Consider the following 16489-nt stretch of genomic DNA (forward strand, 5'->3'; position numbering starts at 1 on the left):
GTCTCCACAGGCAGCCTCTGTTAATTTCTCTGTTTTCAATATGGCACTCCACTGCTGTGAGCTCTTCCTGCTGCCTCTTTGTCCTGAGCTCTGCCGTTAACTACGTCCAGGAAATAAACCTCCAGTCTCCTGTCTAGACACCTTCCCCTCACATCTCCTTTGCACATCATTCTAAATCTTATTAAAGTCTAGCTTGAATTCAAATTACACATGCATGTTCCAGCCTCCCCTGTCAGACTGTGGGTCCTGGAAGGACCCAATCTTACCAATGTTTGGGTCCGACAGCCGCCAGGACCTTCACAGGTACTCAGAAGATGTTGGCTATATTGAAATAAACTGAATTTTGGTCCTATGGACTGTTTTTTCAGCTCCAAATTCCAGGCTCAAGCCCAACTTTCTGTTAGTTCTTCCACTTGCCCATGCTGCTTACTCTGAACCTGAGACACTTTCGAGCTTTTGGATGAAACCTAAGATAATTCAACGTATCGTCTTATTCTGCAGTTCTAAGAAGTTTAAAGACATTTTATTAATGAAATAAGGGAGAAGTGAAACACCTTCTGATGTTTTTATTGTTTACGTCAACCTGAAGGTCTACTGAAATATGGGAACTTCTGTTTTTAATATTTGGCAGAAAGATGGAAATTTCCCAAGAGTTTGCTACATGCAACATGCTCATTGGTTTTTATGTTGATTTTTATTCATGAATTTGACCTACAGTAACACTTCCTATAATCCTCTGGCATCAGTCATGTTGCTATAATTAAGGGAATGCATAGAGCAAGCCTGGATGTTGACTTGGGTCTCCGTTCTGTCCCTCTTGTCATCAGCTGGTGGCATGTCACCATTATACAAAGAGGGGTAATTAGCCCTACGCACAGTTTATCTTGTCACATTCAGGAATGTGGAACTCTACTCAGAGGGTCATGAAAGCTTAGTGTCAGGGTGTGTGCATATTTTTGTGTTATTCTACACCAGGACATTTGGGTGAAGGGAAGGAAAGTGTCAGGCTGGGAAGATCATGAGTTAAGTCTCAGCTGTGTCACTTACTTAGCCCTCAACACTATGAACTAGAAAGTAAGAGCGTACTCCTTGACTCTGCCTGTGTCTTAGGCACAGAGGAAGGTGAAAGAGGCAGAAAAGCCCACTCATAAGCCATTCTTTGTGATAGAAGGTTATACCCTTCTTCCTATACTTGAGAAATGACCCATCATACCTGAAGCCTGTGGGCCCAGAAGACACCTTTGATCAGACCCAACCTTTGGAAGAGGCCCACTTGGGAATTTCCCACTTTGTGTCCTGACACCTGGAACCCAGCAGTGGAACTTCGTGTTGAGTTGTCCTTTCTTCCATCTGAGGCTCTACCCACTGCATCATTCAGGGCTGTGTCCGTTTTTTCATTGTTTAAGGGTCTCTTCAAGACATGTTTATCAAGGCCAACTGTATGTCATCTAGGTGGGGAGGTCAGAACAGTGACCAGAGCAAATGTCTGTGCTCCTGTGGAGACAGCAGTGTCGTGGGGGAATGGCAGTGCAAAGGTCCTGAGGCAAGAAAGAGCTTGATGCGTGAAAAGTGTCTGTCTGGACGCAGATGGGGAAGAGGTGGAGAGGGGCAGCCCATTCAGGACCTTATACGCTGTGTAAGGATATAGATTTTAGGTCTTAAGAACAATGGCCAGCCAGTAGTGACCGATTTTCCATAGGAAAGTGACATTTGATCAGAATTTGCCTCCTAAAAGTATCACCCCAAATTCTGAGTGGAGATGGAAGCAAGTGTGGTAGCAAGGAGAATTAGGAGGCCACCAGGTAGCCCAATGAGTGGCCACGGTGGCTTGGATCAGGGTATTGGTGGCAGAAGTGAAGGTCACCGGAGACATTGCAGATGAACTTGGGCAGTACAGTCTGCCAGTCATTGTGATGGATCGGGGTGGACGAAGAGTGAGAGGTCACAAGCGTGACGTCCGGAACTTTGATGTGGACAAGAGAGTGCAGGGGGAGAGCCATTTCCTACGGTGAGAAAGACTGAAAGAGAATTAGATTTGTGGGAAGACACATTCAGCTTCAGTTTTGCGCTGAAACTCCGTTTTCGAGTTTGAGTTACACCTAACCCGGGGCAGGTGGGGGATTGGGGAGGAAAGCAGCAGTTAGATGGGCAGGTCCACAGTGCAGGAGAGAAATCTGGGCTGGCTCGATCATTCCTTTATGTGGGGTTCAGGTTTGAGGGTTCCTGGGTGGAGCCTTGGTCTGAACACAGTAAACACGGTGGTAGGGGTTAATGGGGATGATACAGGTGCTGGTGCTAGACATGGTGATGGCGGAGGTGATGGTGATGGTGGTGGTGGGAATGGACCCAGCCAGGATGTGTTTGTTAGACTTAAATTCACACCCAGTCCTGTGAGTTCTATTTTCTGTGTTCATTTTCCCTGGCAGGAAGCAGAAAGAGTCTGTATGTGAAACTAAGCTGTTTCACATGTAGGATATACACTCGGTAACCATCCGTTTCCCATCACTGTAGAGCCAAAAACTCCCCAACATTTAGTTAGTAAAGGCAGGGTCCTTGGAGGTGGGGAGATGCCTGGATAATATTCCAAACCCTTTATCTTTCATCATGATCAATCTAACACTACCTGTTTCTTCAGTGGATATCATTTATAAGAAGAGGCGTTTGTCTGCACGCCCTCAACAGACAAATTGTGTCATTAAGAACACTTTCAAAGAGGACACGTCTCAGTTGAGTGATGCGGGTTATTATTTGTGTGTAATTTTTTCAAGTTCATTTATTCTTCCTGGCCTGGGGGACCTAGAAGTTACTCTGTTCTCTTAGGGGTAGCAGGCAGGTTATTTTGGGAGCTTATTACTTTAGGTTTTTAAATTTGGTGGTTCTGGGGTTGGAAGCTACAGAGAGGAGTGATGTGCATGTGTGTGAATCTCTCCTGTATCTGGAACGGGCTGATCTTTTTTTTTTGATAGATCGTTGGCTGCTTGGAATTGCAGATGCCCCATTACGTTATTGCATTTAAATTTAGCTCTTGTTCTCACTTTGGAAGGGGATGGAATGTTTGAATTATTTCACTGTGAAGGGAAAGCCATTAGAATACAGATCCCTGTGACTTATCGAAATAGGAGGTCTAGCCAGCGAGTCTCAGAGGGCGCTGCATATTTGACTCAGAGAAGGCTCTTGAGAGCACCTTCAACGTGGAGGACATTAACACTTCCTTCAACACACCCTGATGATCGATCACTGAGGTTTAAGTTTGCCAAGGGCAGCACATATGTAAATCTGTCGTGATCATTATTTTCAATAGGATGGTATCCATTCTTTTAAACAGGGGCCAGGGCCCCTTTGTGTAATGAAAACATTAAAATGTTTGTTCCTAGACCCAAGTTGGAGAAATTATGTCATCAACAACACTTTCATAGAGGTTGTGAATGTGTGGAAACATCTTTAAAATCGTTTTCCTTTGTCATATTTCAAGGGCAAGAGATGTTCCTTGAGCTCACATCTTAAAGAGGTGTATAAAGTAAAAGGTTAAAGTCTCCTGTGTAACTTTCCCATCCCTGGTCCCCATCGATAATCACTATTAACAGTTAGGTGTTTCCTTTTAGAATTTCCAGACCCTTTCCCATGCGTACACAAATCTACATGCTGACATAATGTCTTAATATATAGTTATCTATGCATATGCAAAAATGGGATGTATATATTGATATATGTGTGTGTGCTCTGTGACTTTTAAAATTCATTTTCCATGACTCAGTCAGGAAATTGATATATTCAGTTTGTAAAAACTCAAGCGTCTTTGACTCTCTCCCTTTCACCAATCTCACCAGTGTCATCAGTTTGGTCTTTCCGGACCTTTTTCCTACACATCTGTGTGTGTGTGTGTGTAACAGCCTGACTTTGTACATTATAGGCGTTCAGTCAATATTTGCTGATACCGGGGGTCATTGACGCTGGGAGGAAATGGACCCACCATCCACTTGGCACTTGGGCCACCCCATCTGTTTGTTTACTCCACCTCTTAGATAAGTTGTATCATTCCTGTCTCCTGGAGTCGGCTGACTGTTTACTCAATGCCCTGAGCTGATGGAAAAGACATTCCATCCAAGCCCTGAGTAGGGTCAGAGAGAGAGAAATTTTGTCTTCTCTGCTTCTGCGGAGAATTTTGTGACCGTCAGCCTGGGGAAGGCATAGCCTAAATCTGTCGGCCAGCCCAATATTTCCAGAGTGTTCTACAGGTAACCAAATAGACAAACACAGTCACCCAAGCCCAGATACAGTTATAGGGTTACTGGGAAAAAATAGAATTCTTTATTAAAAAGTTATAAGTAGCACATTAACCAATGTTTTCATGGTAGTAATATAAAGTTTCTATTTTCTCAAGAAATAAATCTGTACCTTTCACCTTTATTAGGTTAATTATTTCACAGTCGACGAATATATTTTTCAGTCTTTTTTTATTGCGTAAGTTTCAGGTGTGTAGCATCCTAGTTCGGCAGCTGAACGCACTGCAGAGTGACCACCACTGAGTATCCTTCAACATGTAGTTGACCCCCTCTTCACTCATTTCACCCTCCCCCTAGACCCCCTTCCCCTCTGGTAACCACTAATCTGATCTCTGTACTTACGAGTTTGTTTCTGTTTTACTGTTTGTTCTTTTTTTCCCACATATGAGTGAAATGATACGGTGTTTGTCTTTCTCCGTTTGACGTATTTCACTCAGCATAATGCCCTCAAGGTCCATCCATGTTGCCACAAATGTCAGGATTTCATTCTTTTTTTTTAATGGCTGAGTAATAGTCCATTGTGTATATGTCACATCTTTTTCATCCATTCATCTGTTGGTGGACACTTAGGTTGTTTTCATACCTTGGCTATTGTAAATAATGCTGCAGTGAACGTGGGGGTGCATGCATCTGTTTAGATTCGTGTTTCCACGTTCTTTGAATAAATACCCGAAGTGGGATAGCTGGATCATATGATATTTCTATTGTTAATTTTTTGAGGAATCTCCCTACTGTTTTCCCTAGTGGCTGCACCAATTTACATTCCCACCAACAGTGAACAAGGGTTCCCTTTTCTCCATATCCTCTCCGACATTTGTTATTTCTGGTCTTTTTGATGATGGCCATTACGACAGGTGTGAAACTGGACAGCCGTGAGCAAAAGAGTGAAAATAGACCACTGTCTCTTTTTCTATACATAAAAATTAACTCAAAATGGATTAAAGACTTGAATGTAAGACCTGAAACCATGAAATTCCTAGAAGAAAACACAGGTGGAACCCTCACTAATATCAGTCTTAGCGATGTTTTTGTGGACCTCACTCCACAGGCAAGGGCAGCAAGAACCAGAATAAACAACTGGGACTACGTCAAACTAAAAAGCCTCTGCGCAGTAAAGGAAACCATCCTCAAGCCCGAAAGGCAGCATGCCGAATGGGAAAATAAATTTGCGAATCATATATGTAATGAGAGTAGATATCCAAAATGTATAAAGAACTCAGGCAGCTCAGTAACAAAAAAATCTGATTAAAAAATGGGCAGAGGACCTGAACAGACATTTTTCCAAAAAAGACACACAGACGGCCAACGGGCACGTGAAAACATGCTCAACATCACTGATCATCAAGGAAATGCAAATCAAAACCACAATGAGATAAAATTTCCCTTTTTCAATATCATCGTGTCCATAAGACACACATGCTTGTTTAAGGAAAAAGGGGCAGTTATTAGGTGGGACGCAAAAATGGCAAAACTAGTGATATTTGCGGAAAACAAGTTTCCTCCAACCTCAGAGAATGCAACCTTGTGAGCTGCAGGGGGGTTCCTGGGCTCCAGGACCAAACTGAAGACTACCGCTAGACTGTACTTCCCGCAGGTTCCGGGGTCTCGCTTTTTGGTTGGGACCTCAGGACAGACTGTCTCAGCGTAATGTCATTTGGGTGGAAATGTCTAGTTAAATGGCTCTTAATGTGATTACCCTTCATGACTAAGGCAGTTATGTATTTTAAATTTCATTTTGTTTGTTTCCTTTTTTATAAGTCGGCGAGCCAAAATGGAAAGGGCTCTGTTGCTGTAGAAGTTCAGGGCCAATTATAGTGATCATTAGTGCTGTCCTGGGCCTGCAAGGGCAGTAAAAATCAAGAGAGTGCAAAGGTGTTTGGCAAGGGCTTCCGAAACGCTGTGAAACTCAGACTCTCAGCTACAGTATACGGGTCTTGATAGCGTCTGTTTCACTCTGCCGTCTTGGCAAACCCAGACCCTGGAATGTAGCTGACGTGCTCCTTTTGCCCTGCAGAAACAGAAGTGCGGCTGCTGGCATGGCTGTGCTCTCAGAAAGGATTTTGGTGCCCGCGAAGCACTGCGCTGTCGTGTTTGTCAGGGCCCTTTAGCTTGCAAATGACAGAAAGCCAGCTCAAACTAGCTTAAGCACAAAGGGGAGTTAATTGAAGAGAGTGTAGATTCTAACTTCAGGAACGGCTTGATCCAGGACCTCAAACTCTGTTTGGGGTTTCTGAGCCAACTTCCTGTGTGTTGGCTTCAGTTTTCATCAGAGTCCCTTAACCATGCATTTAGGGTTCACAGGCCTGGGGCTGTTCCCCCATTGACTTGGCATCTCTACAATTAGGCTCAAAAAGGCAGCAGAACTTTGCATTATCATTTCTTGGGCCCCATACTTTTCACTCACGGAGAGGATCCACCCAAATTCTACCACCTCGATGCTCTTGTTTCAGAGGACCCGTTTCCTGAAACCTTGTGATCAGGATCAAGAGTTTTCAAGTTCAGCTAAGGTTATCTCCCATATAAGCGTGACCATGCTCCCTGGGAGACTGGGGTACAAAACGCACTCATCCTTCACCAGGAGACCACCTTGTCCTCCCTACAGAGGTGTGCTTGGCTTTTGCAGCCCTCTCCATCCAGCCAGGTCACCAGGCACGTTGCTCACCTGCCCGTGGCTAACATACCTATTCCATAGAGCAGTAACAGGGTCCCGGCCTCACCCCGGGATCCAGGCTTGTGGGCTCCCACGTGCTCGCCATGGCTGTATGGGGTGGTCCAGTCTGGATCGCTTTGAGATCTGTTATGGGTTGAATTGTGTTCCCCCCTCCAAATGCTAGAGGTCTGAGCCCCAGTACCTCAAAACGTGGCTTTCTTTGAGAAGGGGTCTTTACAGAGGTAATGAAGTCAAAAGGAGGTCATTAGGGTGGGCCCTAATCCAGTAGGACTGACGTCCTTATAAAATGGGAAATTTGGACACAGACAACGCACACAGGGAGAACACCATGTGCAGCAGAAGCAGAGGTGGGGTGATGCTTCTACAAGCCGAGGGAAGTTGCCAGTGGACCGCCAGGACCTGGGGGAGGGGCAGGGAGAGATCGCCTTGCACGGCCTCAGGAGGCGCACCTTGGTCTCAGACTTCCAGCTTCCAGAACTGTGAACACACAAGCCTGTGTTTTTAGCCGCCCAGTTTGCGTTGCTTTGTTACAGCAGCCCCAGCAAGTAGACACGAGGTCTCTGGATGCAAACAGCACAACCTAATCCTGGCAGTCTCAAAACCAGGCACCTTCTAGAAGAGTCAACAGGAAGGAGAGGGCTTGGCAATCTGGGGAGTGGGTATCAATGGCTGATCCCTCAGAATGACCCCAGAGGAACGAATCTGCTGCAGACACTGGTTTTGGTGTTTGGGTGTCTCTGCTCAAGACTTCAAGTCAGGAGACTTCCTGATCCGGGTCTCTTTCTCATCCTGTGGCTGGAGGGGGCTGGACGCCATGCTTGCCGTTCTCACCAGACCACATGCAAAGCGAAGCCGGGCGCTTTGGCTGGAAGAAACGTGAGCACAGCCTCCGCTGGCCTGTACGCCCGGTTGCTATCCGCATCCAGGAGCCTCTTGCTTTCTTCTTCCCTGCGTCGAATCATGGTGCCAGGGAGCGCACCCCAGGGAAACACTGCTGCGCTGTGGGCGGCCGTGAGTGGGGTCCTTCATACTTCCACGAGCCTCCTGGGATGAGGGTCCTGTCCCACGTGGCCTCATGTTGGCTCCCGAGTACAAAGGGCCAAGGACAGTGTGCTGGCTGCAGGGCCACATCCTCATGGACGCTCTCCAGCCAGCATGCCCAGCCTTCAGGCGTCTTTGACCTGCTGCTGTCCAGCCAGGGTTTGTCCCTGTCACCAGTTAGTAACCAGGCAACAGAGCCTTTGCCACTGGCAGACGCTATCAACAGAGGATGGCCAGCTGCCCAGAGTAAATGGAAGGGCTTTGGGTTCCGAGAGGAGATTGATAAGGGCACATTATCACAGGTGGAGCTTAATTTTTAACCTGTGGCCATGGACCAGGTCTGGTTCCCATGACGACATGGCTTTGTCAGATTAAGGCTACATATGAGTCAGTCACTATGGAAAGTAGCGGATATTCAGATAAAAATATCCCAGGCTGTTAATCCAGAACTGTGGCTTCTAAAATCTCTACTTGCTTTAGTTCCCTGTTTGATTAGGGCCGGTAACTCACAGGCAGAAGCTCCACTCTGTAAACTGGGCAGTTTTAGGTTTCTTTGAATTTGAAGGGTCTGTTTCCCAAGGAACTGAGAAATCAATCATGACAGGGCAGGTAAAGGGCATCCCGATTTCCATCCTGGAAGAGATGAGGGAAGAAAAGTTCTCGATAATGAGCTGCAGCCATTGGTTTTGTGAAGAAATTATCTTACAGCCTCCACACTCCCTGACACCGTGTTTATTTATTTGCTTGTCTGCGGACTGTGTGACCCACTTCAATAGAGGCTTCATGAGGGCAGGGAATTTGCCTTATTTTTTCAGGGTTCCGGCACCCAGGATGTTTCCCTGACACGCAGCAAGCACATATATTTGTTGAATAATTGATTGAATGATTGAATGAATCATGAAATGACTGAATGAATACCAACATGCTAGAAAAACCTATTTTTTCCAGTTTTTCCAATTTGGTGCCATAATTTGAAGGTAATTTTTTTTTTTTTTAAACACAGAAACTTCAACAGCAAGAAAGGTGTTAATTTCTGGCTTTTAGACAAAGACCTATCTCTGATCAAAGTCTGGGCTGGAGGTTCAAACTAACTTCCTTCCTTCCTTCCTTCCTTCCCTCCTTCCCTCCCTCCCTCCCTCCTTCTCTTTCTAAATGGGCTGTGTGCCTTGCATTATTAGCAAGATCACTGTACAATTGAATATGACTGAAAGATCTCTTTTCCATCCTTTTCATGTGCAGTCTTACATTTGCTTTCTGTTGCTGGAATTTTGGCTTCAAGGTTATTTACATTACAAAGCTATAAAAAAATTTCTATCTCAACGCTTTTGAAGAGGCATTTTGCCTGAATTTCTATTTGAAATTCCATCAGCTGCCAGGATGATTGTTCAGATGTGGCCACGCAGTATGAAAAAGTGCAAGGCCCCTGGGAGCAGGTAGCACCAAGTAGAAAGGAGGCGACACGGCCCGTTGGGATGATAGAGTGGGAATCCTTCCCCACCCGCTGAACAAGCCCATACCAGGAAAGTTGAAGGACGGAGGAAAAAAACCTGAGAATGAAGAGGAACCGATCTTTTTGTCTTTACCAATAGGAGAGGGTGAGAAGATTTTTGAGTCCTTGGTCAATTTGCCCAGAAACCTGTCCTGCTTTGGGGAGACCATCCTACCCTCATGAGATCAGTTACTTGGGAAACTCCGTACCTGTTTTAGTTACAATGTGTTTTGTTAAAAATAATAGAAAATCTGTTCGAATTAGCTTAAATAAGAAAAGATATTTTAGGGCAAGTCCAGATGTAATTTGACTCAGGTGAGGCTAGATGTTTTATCACAAATATATCCAGCTCGTTTCTCTCTCTCCTTTACCTTGAAATTGCCTTTCAGGAGTTGAAAGGTGGTAGCTGTAATGGGTTGAATTTAGTCCCCACAAAAGATATGTTCCAATCCTAACCCCTGTTACCTGTGAATATAACCTTATTCGGAAATACAGTCCTGGCCGATGTAATGAAGATGTAAGTTAAGATGAGGTCATACTGGATTAGGGTGAGCCCTAAATCCAGTGACTTGGTATCTTTATAAGAAGGCAGTGTGAAGACTCAGAGATACAGTATCTTTCTCTGTTCAGATGGCTAGTACAGAGAAGATGGACTTCTGAGATTCAAATGTTGGTGTATTAGTCACAGATTTTTTTGTTTCAAGTTCATGAATAGTCAACTCAGCCTGGCTTAAGTGAACAGGATATTTATTGAGAGAAGGACTTCAGGCAAGGATGGATCCAGGGGCTGAAGCAATGTCATCAGGATTTAGTCTCTTTCCATTTCCCAACCCACCTTCTTCCACACCAGCTTCACCTCGGCAGGCTCTTTCCACACAGTGGCCACCAGCAACTCTAGACTAACCTTCTCTTTTCCTAGCTACCTAAGCAGGAAGAAAGGGTCCTGCTTCTTTCTGATAGCTCAGCAGAAGTCCCAAGATTGTCTCTGATGGGACCAACTTGGCAATCAACCTGAGACATCACCTGTTTCTTAACAGTTATTTTGCTGAGGCACTTTCTCCAGGTCTGGATCATGCGCCCAATCTGGCTTGGATAAGAGAACGATAATTTCCCGGAGACAACTTGGAATGTTAGAACTAGGAGAATGGGGAATGGATGCAGTGCAAAGCAAAGCAGATTCTGCATAGAGACAAGGACATCACGGGCCAGGGTGATCAAGGAGGGCTTTCTGGAGCACGAGCACCGAAAGCCCTGGGAGAGAGGCTGGATTCACAGAGGCAGAGGGAAGACTCAGTTCATGAGACTGTATCCATTGCTCGTGTGCTGTGGGAGATTTAGGAACGAGTAAGACATGAACTAGCCACTCCATGGATCTGATATTGTGAGAAGATAATGTGGGCTCATGAAAGTGATAACCAGGCAGCCCAGGCAGAAAGTGAGAGCAAACATTATGGAGCATTAGACAAGGGAGTTGGAAACCTACGGGTTTGGAAGAGAGAGAACTGTGTTCATTAGTTTCATAAATATTTATCTGGGAGAATCACCACCCTCCTGATTTTTGCCCTATCTGCTTTAGAACTTTACTATTACTTATAATAATATTGTATCTCTTTAAATTAATATACTGGGTAAATCTATTTGAAAAAACCTTTATATCACTAGATTAAGTGGAAAATCCTTCTAGAAATAGAAGCTAAAATTAGTCATATAACAGGAAAACAACACTGCTATTCAAATCCAGCTGGATTCTGGGGACTACCTAAGTCTTCAGACTTGATGCCTGCTAGCACTTACGCCGAAAGGGAGATAACCAAGTATCACAGAGGTATGAAAAAATACATTTTAGTGCCAAGCAGAGCCTTTCTCGTTGAAAAATATACTGAGAGAGAATATTAAAACAGTTATGATTCTATGGTTTATAATTCAAAGACTAATGAAATGCCTGACAGGTCTGTCCCTGAAAACACCTTGGGTTCCATGAAGGACCATCCTGTGTGGGGTCTGGCGGAGTGGAAAGCAGTGGCAAGGTGAATGAATCCAAGATGAAAGGTCAAAGGTTAATAATTCAGAAAGAGTCATGGACCACAGTGTTCATTGCAGCTATGTTTACAGTAGCCAGGACGTGGAAGCAACCTAAGTGTCCATCGACAGATGAATGGATAAAGAAGATGTGGCACATATAGACAATGGGATATTTCTCAGCCATAGAAAGGAACGAAACTGAGTTATTTGTAGTGAGGTGGATGGACCTAGAGTCTGTCATACAGAGCGAAGTAAGTCAGAAAGAGAAAAACAAATACCGTATGCTAACGCATATATATGGAATTTAAAAAAAAAAGGCTCTGAAGAACCTAGGGGCAGGACAGGAATAAAGTCGCAGACGTAGAGAATGGACTTGAGGATATGGGGAGGGGGAAGGGTAAGCTGGGACGAAGTGAGAGAGCGGCATGGACATATATGCACTACCAAACGTAAGGTAGATAGCTGGTGGGAAGCAGCCGCGTAGCACAGGGAGATCAGCTCCGTGCTCTGTGACCATCTAGAGGGGTGGGATAGGGAGGGTGGGAGGGAGACGCAAGAGGGAGGGGATATGGGGATATATGTATATGTATAGCTGATTCACTTTGTTATACAGCAGAAACTAACACACCGTTGTAAAGCAATTATACTCCAATAAAGATGTTAAAAAAAACCCCACAGCGGTCAAGGGTTAACCTTTTCAGTAGAGCCAATGTGGAATTCTTTTTATCCTCTCATGGCAACTACACCAGTGGGGAAATGCACTGAGTAAGAAACTGGGCTCTTGGCTTCAAAGGGGGCTGTTCCATCATGTTCCAAAGCCAGGTGGGGATGGAGGGTAAGCCTCCCGATGCCTCTCTTTCAGGGGCGGTGGTCTGGCTCTTGTTTCAGCTGGAGGCTCAGTGAAGGAACAGAGGGGGATCCAGGCCCTTTTAGCAAGGAGATTGAGTATCTCTGCTCTGACACTCACAGCTGAGTGCCTCTGTCCTCTGAGGTCTTCAGATGGACCCAAGTTCTGATTTAACAGGAGGTACCTGAATTAATTTCGGCAGACCAGGAATAGCTTAGTTGTGTGGGCAACTTGGAGATGGTGTTCAATGGTTAGAAAAATTTGCATGAGTCAACCGATTTGCAGGTTTCTGGTTTTTTGGTTTATTTTAAGAGCTCTGAGATATTTCAGAACTGTAACTCTCGTAAGAGGCTCCTGGGGGACCAAAGCAATTTTGCAAATAAGCGTTAATGACGTTCTCCAGGCCTTGAGTTGGCAGTTTGTCCGTAACCGTATCAGTGATGGGGCCTCATATATTGTCTACATAGCCATTCATGCCTCCTGTGTACTCGGCACTCAGTACTGCTCCTTCATTACATTCACTCCGGTTTAATCAACACGAAAAGGCCTTCTCAGAGAAAATGGGGTTGAAATGTTACACATGGTAGTTACCCTTTCAAGAGAAGGTATGGAAGCTGGGTATGTTGTAGGGTGTTTCATCTCCCTCCACGGGCCAGGCCCTGGTTATGGTCTTTAATATAGAGATCAATTATTGGAAGGACATTAGAAGATCCTTCCTTTATCTCTGCGGAGGTGGATTCGTGGAAAAAGAGAGCATCTAACCAGAGTGGGAGAGGAGCCTCCTAGGTCTGCATTTCATGCAAAGGGGAAAGGAGGTATTCCGGCTCACACCTGTGCTCTCCTGGGAGGGAGGAACGAGCCTCTGGGGAGTGATGTCATATACGTACGTGGCAGAGTGGAGGTTTGTTGACTGCCTATCCAACTCCACTCCCCCTTCCATCACTCCCTCCAGTTTCTCGATTCCCGAGGCTCAGAGGAAGCTGACTCTACCCCTGACTCTAGAGATAGAGCATGTGACCTTGCCAGTGGTGGGTGCACTCTGTCTCTCCGGCCACTTTCAGATCCCTGTGTGGGGCCTCAGCTAGTCCAGTCGGAGTGCCTCTGGGGAATGTGGTCGCCGTGCTGTGATAAAGATATTCTCCTTTTCGTGCCAGCAGATAAGAATGCTTAAAACACGTGGACCTATTAGCACCTAGCCTGGGATCAGAATTAGGTATTGAAGCCATCCCTGGGGAAGGCAGCCCAGACCCTGGAAAGCAGCTGAGCTGTATCATCCAAGCCACTTGATCCAACCCTACCTGAAGCCCTTCTCGTGGCTCTTTGAAAGCTAAGTTATCCTAACCAACACATACAATACTCCCCAACCTCTTGCCCATAGCATATACTGCTGGTTCTCTGTGGTGCTCTTTCCTGCCGAGCCTGGTCACAGCCTCTAAACCCTTCTCAATGCCACTAAATAACGGCGTTAAAGAAAGCTGATGTGAGATGAAATCTATTTGTCATTTCTGCCGAGAGAAGCAACTGGCGTGTACTTAGAGCTGGATATATTGTAGACCAGAGCTCTTGTGGAACTCCCAGCTCACGTCCTAGGGCAGCGTTTGCTAGGGGAAAAGAAATGTAGTCTAGGGAAGACAGATATGCCACTTGGTTGCAGACAGACCTGGGCTTAAATCCTGGCTCCGTCACCTACCAGCTATTGGATGTGGGCCTGTGTTTTAATTTCCATAAACCTACCCATCACCGTGTGTTTAACCAGGATGGGAGCTGTAGCACTTATCTCAGGGGAGCTGTTTGTTTGTGAGGGTTAAATGCAATAAGACTGGTAAGGTCTGAGCGCCAGGTGTGGTCCACAGGAAGGGCTCAGAACAGTTGGCCCTGAGGTATGAGGTTGGAGGTTCTAAAAAATTAGGAGATGGGATGCAGCATCTTGGCAGTGGGATGCGGTGGGCTCCATGAGGACGAATGGGGTCCCGGCACCCCAGCTTCAGGCTGGCGGCCGACACCGTGTCCGGGGACCAGCCGTCCATACAAGCGGTCCTCAGTGGAGAGGGCTTTGGCCGAGCTCTCTGTGGCTTCTGTGCTGGAAAATAAAGCTGCCTTTCCTTCGCTGCTGCTTCTTTGGATCCGTTTTCCTGCCCAGTCAAGCTCCCTGCTTGCTACTTGATAGAGATGCAAGGGAGGAGAGCTTCGCTGTTCTTGGGAAGGGGCCCCAGGGCTCCGTGCTGGCCAGGTCTCAGGACACTCACGGCTTCCCGCCAGCCCCAGCTCCGCCCTGTGTCAACTGGGGTGAGCAGTTCCTTAGCCTGTGTCTGTCTGGGTCACTGTTTCCTGCAATAGCGCCTGGTGCATTGTAGGAGCTTAGCAGACATTTGTTGATTGCTTGAGTGGATGTTTCCGTGCCTCAGTTTCCCTGGATGACGAATGGGTTTAACAGTAGTACCCACCTTGCAGACAGGTTTGGGGACAAGGGTGTGAGTAAGTGCTGCTGTGGTTGTTATTCAGGTGTACACCAGCCCGAGTCGTGAGTCCTCTTGAAGGCAGTGAGGGGAGGGAGACAAATGGGGAGAGAGGGAGAGGGAGGGAGAGGGGCAGCCAGAGACGCAGAGAGAGCCAGAGAGCCAGAGAAAGTGTGCTTGCGTGTGTGTGTGGGGGGGGGGGGTGGGGGGTGGGGGTGGGGTTCCTCTTTGATGTCTGGGTCTGGAACAGGAGACCTTGGACAGCTCCCCTCCTGGCCTGTGAGCCCTTTGCAGACAGAGTGCCAGACTCTGTAACAGTAGACATCCTTTGCTCATGGGCACAGAGCACCGGGTCTGTAGGTTCCTTTAAAAATTCAAGATGTTTGTGGAGTGTGTGCTTCCCCTGCTTCCCCCTCCTGCTGGGCTGGAAGATTCCTGCCTGTCCAAAGTGAGGGAGCAAACGCCTTTGTCTGCAGCAGAAGGACCGAGGCATCTAGGGGGCAGGGGTGTCCACACGGGGGCCTCCGCACCCAGCTCGTCCGGACGGACTAATGGCCCTGATAGTCATGCTGGCAGAGGGTTGAAGCCTTTGCCCATCACCGCAGGGAGAGGCCTACCACTGTCCATGAAAAATGGCACTTCCTGTATTTATTAGTTTTATTTCTCCTTAGCTCTCCTCTCTAGATTTTTCTCACATCACTCTCCCCCCTGCCCAGGTAACCAAGGTGGCTCCCGCACACCTTTCTCCCGGCTGTAGAATCAAGCACAAATGCCTCTATGCCCACCTTTAGGCCTTTTTGTGTTTTGTCAGTTGGTTTAGTAAAAATGGAAACGTGCCCTGTGTGTATCTATTTCTGTAACTTGTTTTACTCAAAAGTGTGTCATGAACATTTTTCATGCCAATATATACATTTATAATTCATTATTTTGAATTTGCTTTATGGTAATCCATGGTATGGATACACCACAATTAAAATTTTCCCCCAGCTTTACGGAGATATCATGGAAATAGAATGTTGTCTATAGACCACAATTTTATTCAACTGTTATATTAATAGACATTCCATTTTTTTTGCCTCTACAGGGCTGTCATAAAGATCCTGTGGCTGTATTCTTATGATTTTTATTTTCAAGAATCCATTTCTAGGAATTTATGGGCCAGAATATGTTTATATTCTTTTAAATTATGCCTCTGACAGATGGTTTTCCAAAAAGACGCTAGGAATTGACCTTCCTACCGGTTATAGATGGAGTTTCCTATTCCTTGTATACTCACCAGCACTGAGTGTTATCATTCTTTCATGTCGCTTTCAAATCTGCTGTGTGAGAAGCGTCGTGTCGTTTAGCACGTGTATGGCATATTTCATCATCGGAGTTTGTTTACGTTAGTCATTTAATTTATAGCTCCCTGACTCTAGGTGTTTATTAATCATTGAGTTTTCCTCTTCTAGGACACCTTAACAGTCTTTGACCTCCAAGAAGGAGTGGTCCTGAGTTGGAGGAAAGACTGTCTTGGCAGCCTGAGCGGCAGGAAGGAAGTGTGCTCCGAGTCGGGCAGAGTCACGTGGCCCTGGAGCGGGCTGGGGACAGCGGGAGCTGTAGCAGCGGGGCGGGGGGGACCTCGATGCAGCGTGTCAGGAGACTCCCGTGATGCTGCCTCTCAGGGGTGACTCACTTACC

Source organism: Delphinapterus leucas, chromosome 14 (assembly GCF_059928025.1).
Source record: "Delphinapterus leucas isolate spDelLeu-1000000601 "Yukka" chromosome 14, BTC_Dleu_Yukka2, whole genome shotgun sequence".
In the NCBI taxonomy this organism is placed as follows: Eukaryota; Metazoa; Chordata; class Mammalia; order Artiodactyla; family Monodontidae; genus Delphinapterus; species Delphinapterus leucas.